The sequence below is a fragment of the Diceros bicornis genome, unplaced genomic scaffold, assembly GCF_020826845.1.
Source record: "Diceros bicornis minor isolate mBicDic1 unplaced genomic scaffold, mDicBic1.mat.cur d_74_multi, whole genome shotgun sequence".
NCBI lineage: Eukaryota > Metazoa > Chordata > Mammalia > Perissodactyla > Rhinocerotidae > Diceros > Diceros bicornis.
In genome coordinates, this window is record NW_026690930.1 from 1,409,166 (window position 1) to 1,434,010 (window position 24,845).

A 24,845-nucleotide genomic window follows, 5' to 3' on the forward strand; every position below is an offset into this window, starting at 1 on the left:
GAAATACTCACTAGTAGCCGTCATAAATTACTTGAGTACAGGACACGGTCATGTCTTTCCTTTAAAAGTCTCAGCAGAACACAATATAGACGGTGACCCCACAGGAAGCTTTGAAAATGTAAAAAATGTTGACATAGGCTGACATTTTCTGGGCAGCCCCTCACCCTCCATCAGATGCTCAGAGATCCTGGGATGCCTGAGGACCTGGTTTGCCTGTGAGGCTCCAGGCCACAAAAGATAAGTCCAATTTCTGGTCAAAAGAATAATTATCTGGAGAAAGGAGTATCTGACTTACCAGTAACCAGCTTGCCAGGAAGCCATGAACAAGACCTTCCTCCTCTGTGCATCTTCTCCGAGGAGAGGCTGGGTACAGGGGAGACTGAGCTGGAGAAGAAGGAAGGAGTCACAATAATCCAGGGATGCCCTCTGTTCACAGATTATTCCCATTTCACAGATAAAGAAATTGAGGTTCGGAGGGACATCATTGTTACTTCATCAAGTTTATAGAAGGAATTAGAGGTAAAATTCATAAAATCCCACACACTCACCACACAGGTGACATCTCCACAGACACTCAAACCACTGAAGTCCCAAATCCCAAGAACCACATAATCAGATATCAGTGACCTCAGGGATCCTGGGGCTCCACTCCCACCTCCCCTGCTCAGCCCCCTCCCCTGTGGTGCAGGGGCCTTTAGTGCCTGGACTCTGAGGGCTGTAAGGACCCAAGAACTTACCACAAGTTGGGGACAGAACCATGGCCGCCATCCTGTGATTCAGTAAATGTTCGTGAACAACAGGGCAGTGGAGAACCAGGATGCTCCTCCTCTTATCCCCACAGAGCACTCAGGACAGGGCCCTGGAATAAATGGGAAAATACAAAGTATTCACAGCCTCTCTCCCTCTCTAGGTTACTGAGGACGAATCTGTCTTAGCTCGTCCGTCATGTCCTCCTTCAGACATAATATATTTGATACTGGGCCTTTATTTTGCTTAGCAGGTGATGAACTCAGGGCCATGTGATGGCAAAACTTGTCTTCTTCTGCCCCAATGGTATGACCAATACATTACTGCTCCCCCCATTTTAAGTCCTTGGCTTCCCTGAGTCTCAGGGCACATTCTTCCCATCCGCGTGGTTGTCACAATCACAGTCCCAGCTACAACCCCTGTTCACGGAGACTTTGGCACCTGACTCCCATTGTTATTTCAACCTCCAGTCCCACCTCACTTGGATGATGTCAGCGTCCATGAGGATGACTCTCACAGTATTAGGAGTTTGTCCCCATCCATCTTGGCCACACATTTCCATGGGCACCACCCCAGGCTTTGTCATCACCTAACACTGCTCTACCATCTAGAACACTAGTTCAGAAACTTCTCTCTCTGAACCCAAATTCCCAAACATCTACCCTGCTGACTCATTTCCTCCTCTCAGGACATGTGTTCTACCACACATGGCTCCAGTCTACCCACTCTCCTACTTTATTGTTGTCCATCTACTACCTTCTCTCCTCACTTCATACTTACCCAACTTGTATTTCACTGTCTCTCATTTCAACATATTTCCTTATCCCTACCCCCTATCTTCACTCTGGCACAGCAGAACTCCAACCAAGCATGATTCCAATAATCTGCCTGCTCCGTGGCAACATCTGGGCAGGCCAGCCTGCACAAGAGATGTCACGTTGCCACCTCCAGAAAAACATGGTCTCCACCACGCAAAGAGCTCTTGACCCTGTAGGACAATCCCACAAGTCTCTGAAGCTTCCTACTCATCATACCTTCTCTAATGTCTCTAAATCTCTCACATGCTCACCTTTTCCCCTATGGTAACCAGCTTCCTAAATAGCCCTCAATGATTCGAGCCTCCTGGTTGTCACACTCATATCGAATTAGGGCTGACCTGTGTGACCAACAGAATATTGTGGAGGTGACTTCTGAGGCTAGGTCTTAGAAAGCACTGTAGCTTCCGCCTTGTTCTCTTGGACTGCTGGCTCTAAGGGAAGCCAACTGCCATGTTGCAAAGACACTCAAGCATCCTGGTTGGGAGACCTACGTGGAGAGGAACTGAGGCCTCCAACAGCCAGCACCACCGTGCCAGCATGTGAGTGAACCACCTTGGAAGTCAATCCTTCAGATGACTGCAGCCCCAGCTGATATCTTGATGTGAACTCATGAAAGTCCCTGAGACAGAACCTTCCAGCTAAGCTGCTCCTGAATTCCAGAACCACAAAAACTGTGAGATGACACATGGTTATTGTTGTTTTAAGTCACTAAGGTTTGGGATAATTTGCTATGCAGCAATAGGTATCGATGAATACACTCTGACTTTCAGCAGATGGTCTTGCCTCTTACTTCTCAAAGCAATCATCCTAAGGAGTCCATTTTCCTGTCTTGTCACCAAAATCACAACCTACACCACGGTTTCCTCCCTCTCCTGTTACAAACCAGGAGCCGTCTCCCCTTCTCTGTAAGGCCGTGCTCTGCAGCTCTGTTCTTTGCTCCATCCCGCCTGCCTTTTTAGGATCTGAAGCCTATCGATGATCTCTTATCTACCCTTCCCCTTCCAGCTCTCCCACTCTACTGGACTCTTCCTCCCACCATTTCAACCCTATGCAGTATTTGTAGCGGGGAAATAAACCTATCCTAAGAGCATAGTTTTTTTTCCAGTTACTTCCCAGTCTCTCTCCCTCATCACTGCCAAAGTGTTTGCATTCTCTGTCTCATTTCCTCATGTTCCCAACACAGGACACTGTGGTTTTCACCACTTCCATTTCAAGGACAACACTCTTGGTAGAATCATCAATGATCTTAGTCACAGAACAGATATGTAGGTGGTAAATACTGATACTATTTCTTATCTTTCAGATCAATAAAAATCCTTTGTTGAAAAGTCTGTCTGGAAAGGCACTTTCATACACTCTTGGGGTACAACTCCTACAGAAGAAAATTTACCATAATCAAGCAAAACTGCAAAAATATTTATCCTTTCTCCATCATTCCCACTACTAGGAATCCATCTCAAAGATACAGAAATACTAAAATATTCCTCTAAGACTATTCACTGTGACATTATTTATAACAGCAAAGAAGTAGAAACAACACAAATGACCATCAATAGGGAACTGGTTGAATAAACTATGGGATATTCACCTAGTGAAGAATCATGCAGCCATTAAAAAGTGATAAGATCTCTAGGTAGTTATAGAGATAATTATCCCCAATAAATATAAAGAGAAAAACATCAAGGTACAAAAGTGTATGGAATGATTCCTTTTTAAAAGAAGGGAAAGGCGGGGATATATACATATGTATATGTATACATATAAACGTATATACATTTGCATTTTATATGTATATGTATTGTATGTAATTGTATGTAAAATACAAATGTATTTTATATAATACATATAAATATATGTACATATATACACACATATATTTTGCATATGTATATTTTTACATATACACACACCTATTTTCTTATATTTGCAAAAGAAACGCTGAAAAGATAAAACAAATGAATACAAACGGTAACCAAGAAGGGTAGGACAATAATTGAGAAGAGGAGACAGGAATTGAATTTAGAATTCCCTAAATATGGCTCATTATACAGTTTTGACTTTGGAACCATATTTTAAAAATACAACCACAATCCTCAAAATGGAAAACAAATAACTCAATGAACCGAATTTGCATATAAATTGGAAACATGACTACAACAGAGTTTGGAAAAGAATGCTTTCACGGGACTTTAAAACTAAGTATATTGCTAATTCAGCTGGTTTCCTACTGAAGGACATTTGAGTTGTTTCTCTTCTTTTGCTGTTGGAAATAATGCTTCTGTGAATAACCATCGTGTGTAGATGTGGTCTTGTATTTTGGGAGGTTTACATTCAGAGTATATTTCCAGAAGCGGGATTGCTACGTAAAGACAGCGACTCTTCTGGGTGTAATTTTTTATATACACTGGAGGAGAATATCATTAAGTAAATAAATTAATGCTATTCAGAGGCAATATTTTTAGTATAACATATAAGAGATTAATATAAAATCAAAGAAAATTAAGCAAAAAACCACTGTAAAGTTAAATCGAATTAGAAATATGTTAAACTCATGATTTAAAAATTACGTATTCTCTACTGGAGAAATTGATAAAAGAAACCTTAACTAAATTGGAATCAGGAAGGCCTGTAGTGGGAGCTCTCACACCCTCTCACATATTGTCAATTACACCAAACAGGAAGTGACAGAGACTTGTGTCTTGGACACGAAGTAAAACTGCTTTATTACTGAAGCAAGATTTTTTTTTCCACCTGACAACATCCTAGCCAATGAGAAACATCACAGCTCAACCAACGAAACACGTCGCAGCTCAGCCATCGAGAAACGCCGCAGCTCAGCCAACCAGAAACGTGGCAGCTCAGCCATCGAGAAACGCCGCAGCTCAGCCAGTGAGAAGCCTTTGCTGCCTTGACCTTTACTTTCTCCCAATGGATTTTCCTTTAGAACAGCCCCTCCTTACTCCTGCTCTTCTCTATAAAAGCAGCTCCCCTCCTTTCTTTTCTGGATTTGCCTGTGGTTTGCCATAGCATGTATATCCTGAATTGCAGTTCTTTTGGCTATTCCCAAATAAATTCAATTTCAGATGAAATAACAGGCAAATTTGCTTTTTAAGTTGACACTACTATATCCACTGAAAGGTCTTAGAAGCAATGATACTCCAGAGGCACTGAGCATACCTAGTGTCCAGCTCTTGGTTTTTAAGACTATTTACCACTAAAAAGAGCAAAGTACTCTATGCACTAATAATAGAAAAATCTCCAGTATATGTTAAAGGGAAAAAGGCAGAGTAAAATGCATAGAGTACTACAATGTTTTGTATAAGTAAAAGGGGAAATGAAAATATATTTGCTTGCATTTACTTAAAGAAAATCCAGAACGCTAAGAATGCATGATAAACCAATAAAAGTAATTACCTATAGGTGGCTAGAGGAAGGAGAATGGGATGGAAAGAAAAGAAGGTGAGGGCAAGACTTTGTAAGGTATATCTTTTTATATCACCTTAGTTTTGGACCAAATGCAAAGAAGAATTCTAATTAGATTTTAAACATTTGAGTATTTTATGAAAAATTGAGTAATTTCATTTTTAACCCGAAAGTCTTCCAGACTCCTTGTGGTGACAACCCAAGCCCAGGAAAGCCCACTGGCAGGTCTTCTGCACAGCGGAGGCTGATGGAACCTGTCGGTACCAGGTCCACACAGTACTCACCTCCTCACACAGAAATCCGCGGATCAACGAGGACAGGTGGACCCTGAGCCTGGTTTCACCTCAAACTTGAGCTCCATGGATGCTTTTCTTGGCTGAGGGGGGAAAAAAGCACAGAGATTGCTTTTGAGACCCTTTATAGGGAGTAATACAGCTGATGGATGGAAAGCCACCCCATTCACTTTTCTTTTTTAGATTTACTGATTTAACTGTAACTGTTGGCTGAGACTGGATTTTCCCGATTCCTATCCAGACACCTGCTCCCCACTTAGTAAACTCAGTGAATAAAGGAGACACAATCGCTGTCCCTCAAATGTCGTCTGAGAGTAAGACAGTGACATTAGACATCTTTCGCATGTCCTGTCCTCCATGGTACATCCCAAGTGATGCACTGTGGTTTCCTTAGATTTCAGCCCAGAGCTGGGCACATAGTGGGTGGTCAGTGCATGTTTGTGGAATGAATATGTGAATGACTTAAAACCAGAAGTGGAAGAAATTGGGGACGGTGGGCTTGGGAGAGAGTAGACTCCAGGGGTGTGTGTGAATGCGGGTGGGGGGACCTCTCTGGTGCTCTCAGTGCCCCGGGTAGGGGAGTGGCAAGCAGAGAGTACAGAGGTTTACCTACAACTCCTGGAAGGAGGTGGGATTTCTAACAACAGACTTGAGGTAGTGAGCTCCCCACCCCTGAGAGTGTGCAAATGGGTGGGGCACATTTCTGGAGAGTTCTAGGGGAAATTTCTGTCCCAGGGAAGGTTTGGGGCTGGGGAAACCTTAGTCTGGTCTAAATGAGAGCCCTTTGGGTTTGTCAGCAGCCCAAGAGTGGTGGGGGTTTGTGCATCCTCCTCACTTCCAGTTGCATATGGGACTCAGCTTGTCCCACATCCCTTCTGTGTGTGTGTGGCTGGCAGCGCCCTGACCCCGTGGTACGGGGTGGGTCTCCTTTGAGCTCTGGGATGCAGTCGTCATGGTTCTAAATTTGGTGCAGCCCTCAGCCCCTTGAGCTTGGACGCGCTGCCCCCTGGTGAGAAGAAAAAGCAGTTCCTCCTCATCACTTTGTAACCTCTTGGGGGTTCTTGTTTTGGGTTTTTCATATATCTTCTGACATCCTTTTTTTTTTTTTTTCTGGGAGTCTGAAAACCCCAGGGTGGGGTGTCCTGGGGGTTCATCATGAGTTGACCGTGGGAGACTGTATTTGGGGAGGGAGTTGGGAGGTCAGAACACAGGGGAGGGACCTAGGGCATTAGTGGGGTCATCATGGGATGGTCCTGGGGGCCAAAGCCTTCCTGGGAGGATTCCAGGGCTGAGGACTGGGGTCAGGATGTACACTGAGAGACAGACCATGCAGGGGTATTTTTGGAGGGATGCAGAACAAGGGGCTGGGCTGAGAGCAGTGGCATCATCCTGGGGGTTTGGGGTTTCAGAACATGGTGTTCTTTGGGGGTACAAATGGGGGATCGGTTGTGGGAGCACCTGGATGGAAAGAGTCTAGGGGAGCAAACTGTGAGGGGAGGGCAGAGTTTGGGGGAGGGGCACTTGGGGCATGGGATTTGGACGAGGGATCCTTTAGTGGGCCATTATAGGGGAGACCCCTGATGGTCAGAACTTGGATTTTTGTGGTGAATGTGGGGTTTCAGCACTTGTGGGGAGAATTTTAGGGGTGCTCATACTATCAGAGTATAGGAGCACTTTGGTTAAATAGACAAGAGAAAACCAATGAGGGGGTGGATTTGAGGTGCTTAGAACCGGGGATGTCTTGGGAAATAGATCTCGGGACTATGTTTGGGGGGATTAGAAATTGGGGGCAGACTATGAGGGTGCACCTAGGGATTGCAACACTCATGGAAAGATTCTGGGAGGGGGTTTGGAGTGCCCAGTGCAGTTCCTTGGGCAGGAACAGGGTATGGGGGTGGTTGAGGATCCTTGATGGACATGGCAAGGGGGTGAATTGGGGAGCTTAGAGCCCAGAGGAATCTTGGGGCACTATATATCAAAAGAAATAGATGATGGAGGGGAGATTAGGGGTTAGAATCTGGGGATGTCTTGGGGTTGGGCTTGGGTGGGGCCCCAACCTGAGAGTGCCCTGGGGGACACAGATCATGGAGACGGGTTTGACAGGGTGAGGACATGGTGGTGTGTCGGGCCTTGATCCTGGGGGAGGTGGGTTCAGGGAATCAGAACTGGGGTCTCTCACGGGATGGACCATGGGAGGTGAGTTAGGAGAGGGCAGAACCAAGGATGTCTTTGGAGGCAGATCTTGGTGGGGTGGGCGTGTGGGGTCAGAGCAAGGCGAGTCTGGGTGGGTCCAGGAGTGGACGCGGCCGGGCCCTGAGGGAAGGGAGGACAGAGCCCGCTGGGTAGCGGAAGCTTTACTGCCCACAACACTCCCCACCCCTGCCCCGCGTCAGTAGCACTTTCGGTACACGATGTGGGGGCCCTGCTCCTCGTACTCCTCCCGCAGGACCAAGCAGGACTGGAAGGCGCGCAGCGAGGCCAGGACGGAGCCCCTGATCCACACCGAGAGGCTCCTGCTGGGCCGGGCCGTCACCACCGCGCGGGCCTCGCAGGGCAGACCGCGCGGTAGCTCCGCGCGGAAGCGGCCCTCGAACCCCGCGAAGAGCGAGGAGCCCCCGCAGAGCAGCACGTTCTGGGCCACGTCCGCCCGCACCTCCAGGGGCACCTTGAGAAAACCCCGTGTGGCCATGGTGGGGAGGCCCACGGGCGACAGCCCTGGGATCGCGGGCGGGCTGAAGAGCAGCTCCGGGCACTGGAACAGCTCCTTGCCCAGCGTGACGTCCGCCCGTCCGGCAGCTCCAGCCTCTGCCGGTCTTCCTGCTCGGGCCGGGCCTGCTCCTGGAGCAAGTGGGCCGCCACGTAGCAGTAGCGATGCTTAATGTCCTCCACCGTGTCCAGGTCCTGCTAGCCCAGCTGCACGCCGGAGCCGAGCAGCATCTCCGCCAGGAAGGCCGTCAGGTGGGGGTGCCCGCCAGGTCCAGGCGCTCCGTGGCGTGGGGCAGCTTGTAGCCCTGGAAGACCCGCACCGTGGAGGTGACCCCGTGGCCCGTGTCCACCACCAGCCCGCTGACCCGCCCGTGCACGTAGACGGACAGCACAGACTGGGAAGCCACGTACATGGCGGGGGAGCGCAGCGACTCGAAGGCCACCTCCACCAGCTTCTCGTGGTTGGTGGTGGGGCTGAAGGGCGGGTCTGAGAAGAGCAGCGGGTGGTCCTGGCTGGCCACGCGGAGGTCGTGCTCCAGCAGGTGGCGCCAGATGAGCTGGGCCGCGCTCCAGTCCACCACGATGCCGCTCCGCACCGGCTGCACCAGCGTCAGCTCGAGGCGCGTGCGCCGCCTCACCGATGAACGTCTCCAGCGCCTGCTGCCCGGTGGGGGCCGGCCTCTGCGGCTGGCAGCCCACGATGGTGGCCACGGTGTAGTGGGCCTCGCCTGCCCCACCAAGCCCACCGACAGGTGCCTGTGCCCGTGTCGATGAGCACCGCTCCGGTCTTTGGTGGCAACCTGTCGCCCACCGTGCTGGGGGCTGGTGTCCTGCTGCAGGCCTTGTTTCCCGGCGTTGAGCAGGGTGTCAGGCCAGACCTGGGGGTCTCTGGGGAGGACTGGGGCTCCAATGGGGTGGAGTGATTTGCAACTATGGCTGCAGGTGGCCGGGTGGCCTGCTTGGCAAAGCTGACCCCTTTCCTCTGGGGTGCAGAGGTGTGGGGGGTAAAGGTGAGGCCGGGCCTGCGGCAGGCACAGGCAGAGAGGGAGAGGGGCCAGCCAGTGGTCTGTGACATCACCCTGCCCTCTGCCCCCTTTAGAAGACGTCACAATGAAGGGGTGGGGATAGGGCCCCTCCCTGTCCCAGAAAGCTCCCAGGACACTCATCTATTCTGGATTCCCCTGAAAGTGCCAAATTTGGAGAAGGAGGAGGATAGAGAGTTCCTGAGGAGGCATGTCTGACCCAGCTCCCTGATCCAGAACCCAGTAAGACCCAGGAATCTTTCTCTTGGTGCCTTGTCTTGAAGTTATTTACAGTGTCCTATGGGAGAGCTGGCCACATGCCTCCTTAGAATATTAAAATATTAATCCTTAGAATATTCATCAGAAGGTGATCAGCTAGTGTGGCTTTAGAAATATACTAAATAACAGCGCCTTATCCATCACATTCAAACTTGGTTGTCATTTTTACTTTTTAATTCAAAACAGGCTGAAAAACACAGCATGAGAAAATGAAGTCACCCATAATCTCACCACTTAAAACTTATGTAAGGGAAAAAAAATAGGGTCTGGCCCAGAGGTGTAGTGGTTAAGTGCAGGCTCTCTGTTTTGGGGTCCCAGGGTTCACAGGTGCCAATCCTAGGTGTGCACTGATGCACCACTTGTCAAGACATGGTGTGGCCGCGTCCCATATAAAATAGAGAAAGCTGGGCACGGATGTTAGCCCAGGGCCAATCTTCCTCAGCAGAAAGAGGAAGAGTGGCATTGGATGTTAGCTCATGGCTAATCTTCCTCTCAAAAAAAAAAAAAAAAGTAGGATTCTGCCTCTGACCTTCCGATGCCCCTGCTCAGAGCTGACCTGATTAACGCTTTGGTGCGCAGCCGTTCTGTTTTCAAATGTTTTTGGTTAAAGAATAAGAATAAGCATTTTGGCTGGAAGGATGTCCCCCTCATGTTTTTAAAAAGAGCCATAGTGATGATGTAATCAGATTTTTTTTCTTTATCCTTTGGAGGGTTTATTGAAATCACAACTTTTAACAAAATTTTAAAGAAAAGTCTAATTGTGGTAAAATAAACATAACATAAAATTTACCATCTTACCCATTTTAAGTGTACAGTCCAGTGGTGTTAAGTACATTCACATTGTTGTGCATCCAATCTCCAAAACTTTTCATCTCACAAAACTGAAACTCTAAACCTATTAAAGAACAGCTCCTTCAGCCCCTGGCCCCCACCATCCTACTTTCTGTCTCTGTGAGTCTGACTCCTCTACGGACCTCCTATAAGTGAGTCACACTTTACTTGTCTTTTTGTGACTGGCTTATTTCACTGAGCATAATGTCCTCAAGGTTGATCCATGTTGCAGCGTGTGTCAGAATGTCCTTCCTTTTTAAGGCTGATTACTATTCCATTATAAGTATATACCACATTGTGTTGCTCCGTCCTTCCATCACTGGAAACTAGAGTTGCCTCCACCTCTGGGCTATTGTGAGTGATGCTGCTGTGATCATGGGTGTACAGATATCTCTTTGGGACCTTGCTTTCAGTTCTCTTGGGTATACACACAGAAGTGGGAATGCTGGATCATATAGTAGTTCTGTTTCTAATTTTGGGGGGACCATCATACTATTTTCATAGCTGCAACACCATTTTACATTCCCACTAGCCCTGTAGAGGATTTCACTGACTCCACATCCTTGTCAACACTTGTTATTTTCTGGTTTTTAAAAAAGTTACAGCTATCCTAATGAGTGTGGGGTTATAATAGAGCTTTGAGCATCAGCACATTAAAAGGACACATTTAGTTCAGATGGATTATTCCATTAAGAATTGAACAGACTCTGTTGAGGGCCCAGCCTTTAGTGCCGATAGTGATACAGCTGTGTGTGGACGGGGAGGTGTCTCCCATTTCTCCACCTTGTTCGGCACATCTGCAGGATGGACCCTTGACCCCATGAAAGAGTATTGTGGTGAATTTACATTACAGCCACTTAAGACAATAATAAACGTTTTTTTTCCCTTTAAAGAATCCTCATGGCAAGTGAAAGGGGTGTTAGATGACAGCTTGGAATGGGGCATTGTGATGACTTAAAAATGGGTACTATGGCCACTTTTTCTGATGGGGAAATAGAGGCTCAGAGAGGTGAAGTGACTTGCCCAAAGTCACACAGCTGGAACAGTGCAGGAGCAGGGTTTGAACCCAGATCTCTGAGATACTGCAGTGACTGGGTCCAGGAAACTGTGAGGTCTCAGATCCATCCCAAACAGTGGAAGTGGAGGTTGGGACTCGCTGAGGGGATATTGTGTCTGGCACATAACAGATGCTAGATCCTGGGATACCACAGCAAACAGGGCAGAGACCGTCATGATTAGAGGCAACAATGCCGTGATATTGTTAAGACCACAGATCTGGAGCCAGCTGCTGGGTTTAAACCCCAGCCCCTCCACTTCATGGCTGAGACAAACTACTATTCTCTCTGTGCCTCATCTTCCCATTAGCAAATTGTACGTAATAATAGTACTGACGTCAAAGGGCAGGTATGGGGAGGGACGAGTTATTTGTGCAGGGTTAAGGTCCGTGAATGGCACATAGTAAGTGCTATATGAGGGTTTGTTACGTAAATTACAGGTAATGTATTCTGTATGTGGGTGTGTGTGAGCAAATGACAACTGGAAACATTCAAACAACAGCTTTGAAATGGAATTATATAGGATTAAATGGATTTAAATAGGCATTTCCATTGAAAGGGCATTTCGTGGACACATATCAACCAGACTTCAGATATGTGCAGCGAACTCCTACAAAGCCCACGTGGGCCGGCATTTCTATCCGCCCGCCTGAGGGTGCTGGGAGCCGACATGTACAGCTTCCCGCCGGCAGGGGGAGCCCAAGACCACCAGCTTCTCTTCCTTTCCCCTGCTGCCACTTTGTTCTCTTGGTCAGGAGTTCTCACCCTTGGTTGCAAATTAGAATCACCAGGGGAACTTAAACAAATCCCCAGATCCTGGCTGCACCCCAGACCGATTGAATCGGAATCTCTGCAGATGGAGAGCAAGCATCAGTGATTTTTAAAAGCTCCCAGAAGAACTTAATGTGCGGCAATTGGAGATCTACAGATCTGGGTCTTCAAAATTCTTAAATTCTTCATTCCCCCTGATCATCTGAAACGTGGACAGTGAGTCTGGCTTGTGAGGCAGTTCTCTCAGACCAGCGGGTCCTCTTGCTTAAAGGTGTATGAGAATCTGCAGGAGGGCTTGTTAAAACACAGAGTTCTGGTCCTGTCCAAAGATTCTGATTCAGCAGGTCCAGGGTGGGGCCTGAGAATCTGCATTTCTAACAAGCTTCCAGGTGAGGCTGATGCTGTTGTTGCTCCACTTTGAAAAATTTGTAGCCTTGTAGTTTTGTTTCATCTGGGAGATGAAAGGAAAACTCACAATAAAGCTGGAACTACAAGGTTTCATTATTTTATTTCTAAATACATTTTTGATTTCAAAATTTGAAATTACAAAATATTTCAGGCTTACAAAACTTACACACATACACACAGTCAAAGCATCAAAAATACAGAATAAATCAGGATAGCCAAGGTGCAGAAACAACCCAAGTGTCCGTCAATGGATGAATGGGTAAAGATGATGTGATATATATATATGCAGTGGAATATTACTCTACTATGAAAAGGAAGAAACTCTTGCCATTTGCAACAACATGGATGAACATTGAGGGCATTATACTAATGAAATAAGTCAGACAAAGACAAATCATGTGTGACCTCACTTACACGTGGAATCTAAAATAGCTGAACTCAGAAACAGAGAGTAGAATGGTGGTTACCAGGGGCTGGGGGGTGGGGGAAATGGGGAGATGTTCGTCAAGGGGTACAAACTTCCAGTTAGAAGATGAATGAGTTCTGGGGATCTCAGCACAGCATCCTGATTATAGTCAAAAATACTGTATTGTGTATTTGGAAGTTGCTAAGAGAGTAGATCTTCAATATTCTCATCACAAAAAAGAAATGTGTGATGTGAAGGAGCTGTTAGCTGCATGATGGTGGTAATCACTTTGCTGTATATAAGTGTATCAAATCAACTCATTGTACACCTTAACCTTACACATATATTATGTCAATTATATCTCAGTAAAGCTGGAAAAAATGCAGACTAAAAAGCCAAGATTAATACAGCATCCCTGTTTGTTCTCCAGGGGTTAAGGCAAGAATGCTTAAGTGATCAATGGCTGATTCTCTTAATTTATTGCAGTAGTTGTGTTCTATAAAGTCACGATGAACGCTGAACTATTGCTTCTAGGGGAATGTAGGGGAACTATTGTGCCCTTTATGAGCCATGCGTCCTTGGGGCCCCTTGTCTGGGCTACATGCCAGCACTCATGATGATCACAATCCTGGGCTTGGCCGACCCAGCTGTTTCTCATGGGACAGTTAGCTCAAAGGCCGTCATGGTCTGAGGGAACATGGAGGCCCTCTGGGGAGAGCTCTCGTCCTTGGAATGCAGGTCATACATGGACAGTCCTCCTCGGCAAGCACGCAGCCTTTCTTCCTCTGCCTGCTTAAGCAAGCTTCTCTCGGGGGCAGGGGCAGGTGCACACTTCCGTCCAGCCGGCCACTGCTGGACATTCCCTGTAAGTAATTCCCAATAAACCCATGTGTCTCACTCACCATCTTTGGGTCTTTTCTTCAGTCTCTGTGCAACCTATCCCACACTGCTCACCCAACTGGGCATGTGGCCAAACTGGGAATCACTGGATTAGGATCCTGCAAGTCTCTAGTTACAGCATTTTGATCAACTAATCCATACATAGCTTTGTGTTGTGTGTGTTTCTGTTTAAAAACACCCCATTTAATTTGTATTAATGATCCATTAACATTGAACCCACGGCCAACAGTGCTACAACTCATACCTGAACGAAACTTATCTAACACACGCATGTTCTCTGTAAGTCACGTCACAGCCCCCTTGCACTTAAGAACACTAGACAGCAGCACCTCAGCACTATGCCTGGGGGCCAATGTAAACAGTGAAGGCACAAAAGCATAAAAACGTGACACACGTGGCACTAGATAGACCATGACGATGACATGTTTGTGGTCTGAGAGCTGAAACTAGAAGGGAGAGCCTTGCCTTGCTTGACATCAGCTGGGAAGGAGCGTGCAGATGACTCAAATTTTTCACTGCTCTGTGCATGTCTGCGAATGGCCTAGGAGATCCCACCAGTATTGATTTGGGGATTGCAAATAAATTTTAGCAAGTAGGTGAATTCTCAGATATAGTCTTTGTTAGTAATGACGATCAACTGTACACACACACACACACACACACACACACACACACACACAGAATCTCAAGTGCCTGTGTGTATCCACCACCCAACACAAGCAACAATAACACGATGGACACATGGGAAGCCCTCTGTGGATCCTCCCCTGAGAGGATCGTGCTGCTGAATTTGGGGTGTTTTTACATGGGGAAATCACAGTTTTTCCAGGACACTGCACCTCCTTCTGGCTCTGCTGAAATGAGCAGCTCCATCCATTCTTTAGTCTGGAGGTCCCCATTCCCCAACGATGCTGATTCACTTGACCTGGGGTGTGGCCTGAGCATCACATTTTTAAAAACTTCCAGCTCACTCTACTGTGTATTCCGTGCTGAGAACCACTGATTACTCGAGCAGTCTTGCCACAAACCCTGGAGAACACACAGGAATGTTGCATTAATCGTGTCTTTTTATTCTGTATTTTTGATGCTTTGACATCTTGGGGACTTGCTTGGGGAGAGACTGCTCCTCCCAGGACTAGCTAATTCCTAGAGACAGCAAACAACCACCTGTGAGTGCACCTGTCATGTGCAAACCAACCAATGCAGAGCCCACACCCCAACCCTCTCCTTCATGGAGCTCTTATACTCAGGGCCACTGTCCACTTACTAGATCACTCCGGGACCAGGGGCCAGACAACTAGGGACATCCCTGTGCCCCAGAGCCCACCAAAATTATTCAGACTAGACAATCCTAAGCCGGCTAACCCTGCCTCACCCATTTTTTCCATGGAAACCAGAATAAAGGCTGTTGCCCACGTTTTCCCCTCTCTCCCTCTGCCTCCTGACTGACCCTGGTGCCTCCCCATGTGACCCCCATGGCATGGTGTGCCACCTCCTCTTGGGAACCGTAAGAAACAGGGTGTCTTTTCAATGGCAATCATCTCCTGACCTGTTGGCCTCACCATACCTGAATAATAATAAACCTACATTTTAAAACAGATGCCTTGGGAGCTGGCCCTGTAGCCTACTGGTTAAGTTCAGCATGCTCTGCTTCAGCAGTTGAGTCTCAGTTGCAGGGTGTGGAGCTACACCACTCATCAGCCATGCTGTGGCAGCGACGCACATACAGAATAGAGGAAAACTGGCACAGTTGTTAGCTAAAGGTGAATCTTCCTCAACAAAAACATAAAATAATATAAAATAAAAAAAATAACCACTTAAAAATAAATAAAATAAAACAGACTCCTTCTCCCATTCTTCTTACTCAGAACTCTCCAGGGTATTCGATGGCCTGGCACTTTTCAGTCATCCATGCAAATACTCCCTCCTCCATTCCTGTGGTCACTTAAGAGCTGAACATAATTGTTTTCTCATGCTCTGCTGGGGCAAACGTTAGATGTAGGGCACCTGACTCCCACTGCTGTTAATATTCTCTGCAGTTGAAAGAGGAAGCCAGAAGAGGCTTCCCCTGGGACCTCCATCCCTTGACAGTTAGCTCGTCACTGCTCGGGTGAAGGTGCTGGTGGGCTAACCAGGGCGTGACACATCCCAGGGAGGTGTCCTCAGGAGTCATTGTGAGATGGGGAGAGCTGATGGGCATCTCTCACTGGGTCTGCTCACGGCCCTGGATCCACAGACTTAAGAGCAAGGTAGGGAAAGGACCTACAGAAGATATGTGTCTCTCGCCTTTGTCTTGTGCAAACAGGATGCATAGCACTGTACAAATCTAGGGTCTGTTTTTCCAGCCTGTAGACCAAGTATGTGGATATTTGACATCATCTTTCTACTTTAAGTCCACGGCAGTGTGTGTGTTTGCTGAGGCAGGCTCTCCAGATATGATGGAAGCAGTGCCACCCCTGTGAGTGTCCTCGCACAAATGTGTCTGCAGGTGCTGCTGGTATCCGCAGGTGAGTTTCGGGCAGGAGTGGTGGTGAGAGACTGAGTCGTCTTCTTTTTGTTTTGGAACCCAAAACTCTCTGCATTTATGTAAATCTCCTCTCGAAACTTTCAAACACACGAAGTTTTCTATCAGTTTAGTTTTCTTGAAGAAACCTCTGCTGGAGCCTCCTGAACTGCTTCAGGCTGAACGAGCTGACAGCTGCCATCCTAGGACCCCCCTTCACCATTACCCTAGAGATGCCATTTTGAGTTGAATCCTCTGTTTCCTGTAGTCTGTATTTTCTCTTTAGGTTTATGCCCCATTGAGGTGGCACACGTGCTCCCTGAGAAAGAGTCAATGGAGACACACTTTTTGAAAATACCATCAGGTCTAAAGATGTCTTTATTCTTTTTTGTGTGTGTGTGAGGAAGATCAGCCTTGAGCTAACATCCATGCTAATCCTCCTCTTTTTGCTGAGGAAGACCGGCTCTGAGCTAACATCTGTTGTCAATCCTCCTCCCTTTTTTTTTTCCCCAAAGCCCCAGAAGATAGTTGTACGTCATAGTTGCACATCCTTCTAGTTGCTGTATGTGGGACGTGGCCTCAGCATGGCCGGAGAAGCAGTGCGTTGGTGCACGTCCAAGATCCGAACCTGGGCCGCCAGTAGCGGAGCACATGCACTTAACCACTAAGCCATGGGGCCGGCCCAAAAGATGTCTTTATTCTATTCTCACACTTAAATGGTTATTTGACCAGCTATAGAATCCTGGGTTGGAATTAATTTTCCTTGAGCATTTTGAAGAGATCACTCCATTGCCTTCTAGTATTTTGTGTTCCTGTTGAAAAGTTCCAGGGCATTCTTATTTTTGAGTTTTGTAGGAAACGTGTTTTATCTCTCTGGAAGCTTGTAGGATATATTATTTTTGTCTATTCTGCTGAGCAATTTTCAATCTTGAAATTCACAACTTCCATTCTGGAAAATTTTCTTGCATTATTTCTTTGAATTTTTCTGTTTTTTTCTTCTCATATTTCCATACATCTGAAATGCCTATTGTTTCTTTGTTGGGCCATCTGTGATGATTCTTTGACTTATTCATCATTTTTCTACTATTTTTCTCTTTGTTCTTTTGTGATGTCTTCCTAAATTTTATATTTCAACACTTCTATTGAGTTTTTCATGTCTCCTATCATTAAAAACATTCTAAAAGATTTTTTTTGTTATTTAAAGTAAAGATAAAATCCTTTGTTTCATGGTTATTATCTTTGTAGTTATATCTCTGAGTTCTATTCAGTTATATTTCTAATATTACTAAGAATTTCTTTTTAATTTCTTCTTCCCTCAAAGTCTGTTTCCTCCAAAGTGCCTTTATTTTCAGAATGACTGTTTCGGTCTCTGTCCCTTGTATGACATGTTTTTGGTTAATTGGGTAAAAGAGTTGATGGGAAGCTCTATGCACGTGTGTTAGCCTGTTTACTTGGTTTTCTATTTAGGGTGACCTGGCTGGGCTGTTTCCTTGGGGATTCCGTAGTGGTAGCTTTTTCTTTCTTTTTGGGACTGGTTGATTCTCAGAGAAGAATCTCTTATATAGATGTGAGTTCATTGGGTAACCCCCTGAAAGGCTGGAATGTTGGACAAATTCTCCAATTCTTTCCCTCCTCAAGGAGAAGCCAGGACTGGGGGTTTTTAGCTCACTTGCCTTGTGCTGACATGGGGAAAGGTCTATGGCCAGGGAGTGCACACTAGTCTAAACCATCACCTTTGTTCTCAGTGGCTCCCAACCTGGGCCACTTTCCCATCAGTGCTCAGACTCAGGCAAGACAGAAACCAGTCCTTCAGGCAGCCCCTGAAAATGCTAGAATATGGGATGTGTGGTACAGCACTTTCCTTCCTTTCTCAGGGAGAATCTGGGAGCTGGGGGTTTCCTCCTGGATTGTGTGGTGCTATGATGGGGGAGGAATTATGGTGAGATGGTGTCGTGTATTTTCCTACTGGCTTCAATGCAGCTGATCTCATGCTCAGTTGAGGTACAGGAGCCTTTCAACTGGTCTCTGGATTTCACAAAGGGAAATAATCTATGTATTGTTAAATCAGTATGTCCATGCTGGGGAAAGAAGTCTGGGGCTTCCCATTCCACCATTTTGCTTACATTATCCCTGCTCTCTTCATATAAGGTCATGAGTCATATTGGATTAGATCCCATCCAAATGACCTCATTTTCACATAATTACCTCTTTAATGACTCTATCTGTAAATACAGCTGGGTTCTCTGCTCCTGTGGGGTTAAAATTTCAACATATGAATTTTGAAGAGATATAACTCAGCCTACAACAATGCTACAACATGGATGAACCTCTAAAACATTATAATAAGTAAAAGAATTCAGACAAAAGAGGTCACATACTGTATGATTCTATTTATATGAAATATCCACCATAGGTAAATCTGTGGGTACGGACGGCAGATAGGTGGCTGCCAGATGCCGGGGGATTGATAATGGGAGTTAGCTACTTAATAAATATAGAGTCTTCTTTGGGGTGATGGAAAATTTTGGGAACTAGATAAAGGTTATGATTGCACAACCTTGTGAATATACTAAATACCATGGAATTATACACTTTAAAATGGTTAATTTTATGTTAGGTGTATTTCGCGTCACATGAATTTGTGAATTTGATGTTATGTGAAAGTGAGTGTGGTCGTGTGTTTATATGTATGTAAAGCGAGAAAGCCATGTGGCAAAAGAGTAACAATTAGTTAAGGGTACATGGTTGTTCCTTCCACTTTTCTGTAGGTTTAAAAATTTTCATGTAAAAAGTTAGAAACCCTGAGAAAAGACTTGGTGTTATTTTTTTCAGCCATTTCCATCATTTTACGCTTATCTTTTCCAAAGGCTAATGGTGATGACTTGTCAGCATAAAAGAGGAAATTAAGTAAATTCTAAAAAAACAACTAAAAGTGAGTGATTAAAGAAAAACACAGGTCTATTACACAGACTATCTCCCTGTTTAAACTTTTCCTAGTAGAATGCAAAAATGTCTTGTTAATGCCCAAACTTCATAAAATGTGTCTGTCTCTCAATATAATGTTTTCTGGCCCATAGTTACAGAGGAAAAGTTGACATTGACACCAAGCTAAGTACAAGACTTTAAACAAAACAGTGTATAGAAAAAGTGTCCCAAGTGGTAACAAAGGAGAGTGTGCGTCTCAGGTATTACTGGTGCCGAGAGGTTATGACAACATCACACTCAATGTGAGTCATTCTCTGCTGTTATGTGCTTGTCATGAACTTGTTTCCTCAAGGACCGTCTACATTTTGACAAAAGCAAAGGTTAGTGTTGTCCAATGATTTCCCCAAAAGTTGAGAGAGTGAAGAAAATCTTGGAAAAGGAAGCAATGGAAAAGAAATATGACTTCACACTGTTAATAGCTCTGTTCATTTCTCAGTCAACAGGAAGCAATGTTTTAAGTATGTCATATCCCAGCATGATAGCTTGTTACTGATACGTAAGCGTTTCACTGGTTTTAGCTATATTTCAGGAGATTGGTTGAGAGTTTGGGGTTGATGTAAAATACAACTTTTCCCATTTAAATAATGGAATATAGGGTTCCAATAGACAGTTTTGTGTGCATCTGCTTTTCAGGAGTGGACAACTGACATTAAGCAGGAGATACCTGTATTGAGAAAACGTTAGTGTGGATGGAACATGGAAATGGCAAAATTATGAAGGTGGTATGCAAGGACAAATATTTGAGGCACACACCAAGACTACTAACAATTTCTTTTTCATCTTTATTTTTCTTCATCTGTTCCTTAGAACAACATGACTCAGCCACAAATAACTTGAATCATGGCTTGTTCTTTCCATTCCTACACCCTTCCATCCACCCACCTGCCCATCCACCCATCCATCCATCTTTGATGCAAGTCAGCATGCTAGGTGTTGAGGATCCAAGATCCCCTGCCCAATTCTCCATATCCTGATTTCTCTTTCCAAACTCCTGTCTGTTCCATCCCTGTCTGTTCAACAAACATTGAAGTGTCCATGTACCTTGGGTAGCAGTTACACAGAAATGAATAATAGCAGGATACTTCCTGTCCAGGATCTCATGGTCTATGGCAGTGCTATGCAAAGTGTGGTCCATGAGCTCTTATTGGCCCTTGAGGGGGAAATGACTTTGGGATGGACTGTCAATCAACAGCATCACTAACCTTTAGTTCAACTGACATTTCTTCCAGAACAAGACTTTCTCAACAAAGGAAGCAGTGTGTGGAATAACTTTCTGGTACAAGCTCTTTATCTCCATGCAGACTATCCCAACTTCTTTGAGTCCTGGTCTAGAATCTGCTTGGAAAGAAGATTTCATTATGAATGTCAAATCCAATTTGTAAGCTCTGGCTGTATGGTGTGCTAGGTTGGGAAGCTCCATCTAAGGTCAGAGGTAGAAAACAATGAGATCAATGACTAACATCTGCCATGCACTTGGGAGTAGAGAGTGGTGGCATGGTACAAGGAATTTGCTAATAGTTACTACTATAAATAAAGTCCTTAGCATATGTCACTTGTTCCTGCTTCTGTCTTGGTTACACCTTGTTGCCACCTGTCTGACTCAGCTTTGGTTTGAGCAGAGCTCTGGGTAAATCACTCTGCTTTGGCCTTGCCTGTGACTTTCTGCAGAGGGCAACTTTGTTGAGGATAGCCTGGCTCTCTGGTCTCTGCCCTTTCCTTTGGCTCTGGTTGTAGACACATAATAAGTTCATGGGCACTAGAGTCATCTATCTCTTGACCATTGCATCTCCTGAGACTTGCAGGCTCCTCAAGAATGGAAGAGGAAGAAATGTCTCAAGCCAGTGAAGCTGCCTCCTAGCTGTTCCACCACCATCACTGTCTCATTATTTAACTCAGAAGAGGTCTCCTGGACATCAGAATTGGTTTTGTTTTAGAGCATGGGTCCATTTGCAATAATGGATTCCCTCATCTCCTCTTCCTAATTGGATCTAAACGAAAAGACTTGGATGTTTGTCGCATTCAATTATCCACATCAGTGCTGCTCATCCTTCTGTGGTTGTGAGATGAGTAAATGTTATTCCATGATCCTCCAGCGACAATCCAAACATAAAGGGCTCTAGGCTCCCATTGCAACCAATTTTCTCTCCAGCAGAAAGGTAGACCCAGAGGGGTTTCTGATGCAACAGCTCTCCCTGGAGCTTCCATACCCAGGCGATGACAACTATCTCTGCACAGACAGAGGCAGCACTGGTTAAGCCCAGGATGCTGGAATCCAGGGAGGTTTTATCTGAGACTGTCTTGGAATGAGGGGGTTGACATGCTCATGGGGTGTTGAGAAAGGTCCCTCACTCCACACACAGACCATGGTAAGTGGGGGAAACACCTTGGAACCCAGCCTTGTGGAGACCTTGGGCGTCTAGGCATGATTGAGAGACTAGACATTCATGGCAGGATGAATCCAAAGAACTGCTCATGTTGTTTCCCACAAACGTGCTGAGTTGAGTCTGAGTTGTGCTTGTTCTTTCCCTGTCTGTCTTCATCGCTGTGAACCCAAGAAGGCCAGGCCTCTAGACAGCAGGAAGTCATCTATGTTGATGTTCAATCCATCTTGAAGGTCAACCCATGCTGACCTTCCATAAAAGCTGTTGGAAGCAGCCAGGCATGGGCACGTGACCTTGGTCATGAGGCTGGTACCAGAACAAACTTTATATCATGGGTTGGGGGCACCTTCAGCTCACCTTCTGAGGACTGGCTATCCACAACTGTGATCCCCTAGGGGAGTTCTCAGTTCTGGCCTCCTGGGCAGAAGAGCTGAGCATTAACTCCAGGAAAGAAGCAACATCCCGTGTTGAGAGAACTTATGATTTGGAATCAGACAAATAGGAATTCAAATCCTAGTCTGCCCTCTTAGTAGCTGTGTGACTTTAGGTAAGTCACATCTACTCTCTCAGCCAATTTGTCATTAAAATTAGTTCCAACCAAAATAGTGTTTCCCTTGCAGAATATCTTCATTCAACAACTGTTTATTGAGTGAGCTCTGCTGTGGATTCTTAAGCTGTGCTAATGGATTGTGAGGCTTAAATAAATAATATAAATGACAGTGTCCTGCAAAATGTCATTTGATTATTAAGATGATCAAGGGTCCATTTCATGCCTGGCCATCCTGGAGAGATGTGAGAGTTTTACTGGCAACAAGAAGGGAAATAATGCTGGTGTCTTCACCCTGGTCACTCAGTGTCAACAAAGGGGTCCTCAGACCCAAATTTTGGCATCCTTAATGAAAATGGGGAAAGAAAGAGGTAAAACCACACTTGGAAAGTTGCTGAAGGGGCTTCTCTTCAACCCAAATGAGAAGTATTGATTTAGGAGTCACAGTGTGATAAGCCAGCCCGGATTCAAGTGAGTCATGGCTAACTCTGCCAGCTCTGGCTGTGTGACTGGCAGGGCAGGGGTTGGGGAGGTTGGGTGGGTGGAAACATATTTTCCAAAAGAGGTCTTGGGGGGGAAAGAGTTTGACAGAAGCTCATGACACTAGGGGACCACAACCAGAATTGCTAGCCTCTGAGGAACTGCTGGTTAGAGATTCCAAATATCCAGGGCTTTGCATTTTTTAAAAGATGCATCAAGAACAGTGGGACCCTCTGGGCACCTTGGAAGGAAAGGTGAGTTTGAGGACTCACAGGACAGAGTGTGTGCGTGTGAGTGTGTAAAAACTCCTGAAATATATATTAGTGTTTTTTTTTTTTTTGGAGGCGGGGTGTAGAATGCCAAGATAAAAATAGGGACTTTGAAATCAAATCCCTATTTGTTCAAATCTTGGCTCTATTACTTCCTTGCTGGGTGATACTGGACAAGTCTCTATGCTTCTCTCAACCTCTATCTTATCCAAAAAAAAAAAAAACACCACATATAAATAACAATACATACAGGCACTGTTTTCTTTTATTGTGATAAAACATACATAACACAATTTACCATTTTAACCACTTCTGAGTGCACTGTCCATGGCATTAAGTGTATTCGCATTGTTGTGCAACCATCTCCACCATCCATCTCCAGGACTGGAGGATTAAAGCATTAAGCACATAAAACAGCCAGATGACTGCTACACAGTCAGCACTCAGTCGGTGTCAGCTCCTTTCAGGGTGAGGACGTGTGAGTGCACAGAGCAAGACCAGGTTCATTTGGACACTTAAATAGCCCTGGACAGGAGTCTGCAGTAGAAGCTCTTTACCAGCTGGGGTACTGGCGACTGGGGGGATTGATTGGCTGTAAGTTGACTGAAAGGTGTGAGCAGGCTCATTCTACTTCCTGGGGACATTTGGCCATGTGTGGAGCCATTTTTGGTTTTCCTGACTAGATGGTGGGAGGGAAGTGCTGCTGGCATCAAGTAGGTTGAGGCCAGGGGTGCTGCTAAACTTCATACAGTGCACAGGACAGCTCCCCACAACAGAGAGTTATCTGTCCACAAATAATGCCAAGGTGGAAAAACCCTGTTGTAAGCCAGTGGGGTTGGGAATGAGTGGATTTTTAAAGACTCTGCTAAGGGATCTCAGAAGCCAGAGAAGGAGCAGGTGGGTTTCTACCCAGTAAGGACAAGGACATCACAAAATGTGATGTCCCCAGCACTCATGAGGATGAACTGGACAAGGTCAGGCTTGACCATGGAAGGGGTCATGATGTTGAATAATAATAACAGGAGTCGACATTGACAAGAATGTCCTATGTGCCTGGCACTGTGCTAAGTGCAGATCATCCAGCCAGAACTCTTTAATGCTTTCCCCTTCCAGAGAATTAGTAGTATTTACAATTTATTGAGCACTTGCTGTGTGGCAGGTACTAAGCTCTTAACATTCATGCTTTGATATAATCTTTACAACAATGCCTGTGACCCAAATTATCACCATCCATTTTATGGATGAAAAAACTGAGGTTGAGTAGCTGCTCAAGGTCATGTTGCTACAAAGTATTTGAGCTGGGATCCAAGCTCCTGGGTACACTCTCCTAACCACCAATCCATACAGCTCATGTGATCTATTTCTTCTGCTTGGAACAACTTTCCCTCCCCTAGCTGCCTGGAAAATTCCTACTTGATCTTCAAAACTCAGTTCCAGTGCCTCCTCCTCTATGAAGGCTTCCCTGTCCCCACCCCAGGCAGAGTTTGATTCTCTGGGTACCCAAAGCATCATGCATGTGTCTCTATTACATTTCTGATTAGACTATTCTGAAACTATGTGAACAATGCTTGTTTTCCCTCTCGAACTCTGAATTCTATAATCACAGAACTAACTTATCTTACTTCCTTACATCATGGACTGACTTTGGAAAATGCTGCCAATAAGGCAGCCCATTCCGTTTTTGTTTGGATCTCACTGTTAGAAAGTTCTTCATTAGGGTGAACCGCACAGCCAGCCTCACTAAAACCCACTTCCAGGCAGCAGGAAGCAGTTGGTTCTACGGCATCAGTAGCCCGGGGTCGGGGCCGCCTCCGCCGAGCCGCGCCGCCGGATTTGTAGCGGCCGAGGCCGCGCGCCCCTCCGGCGGCTGATTCAAGGAGCCTCCCGGGCGGGGGCTGCGACCCGAGGGCCGCGGGCGTGGAAGAAAAGGACGCGCCCCCAGCGCCCCTCGGGCGGCCACCTCGGAGCACGACCCTCGCGGGCCGGCGCCGCGCGCTCTGATCCGTCGGGACCCCAGCCAT

General features: G+C 45.9%; 1 pseudogene; it reads right to left on the reverse strand.

Annotated features, from left to right (window-relative positions):
* Positions 1-7,648: 7,648 nt before the first annotated feature.
* Positions 7,649-24,845, reverse strand: LOC131402342 (actin-like protein 9; annotated as a pseudogene).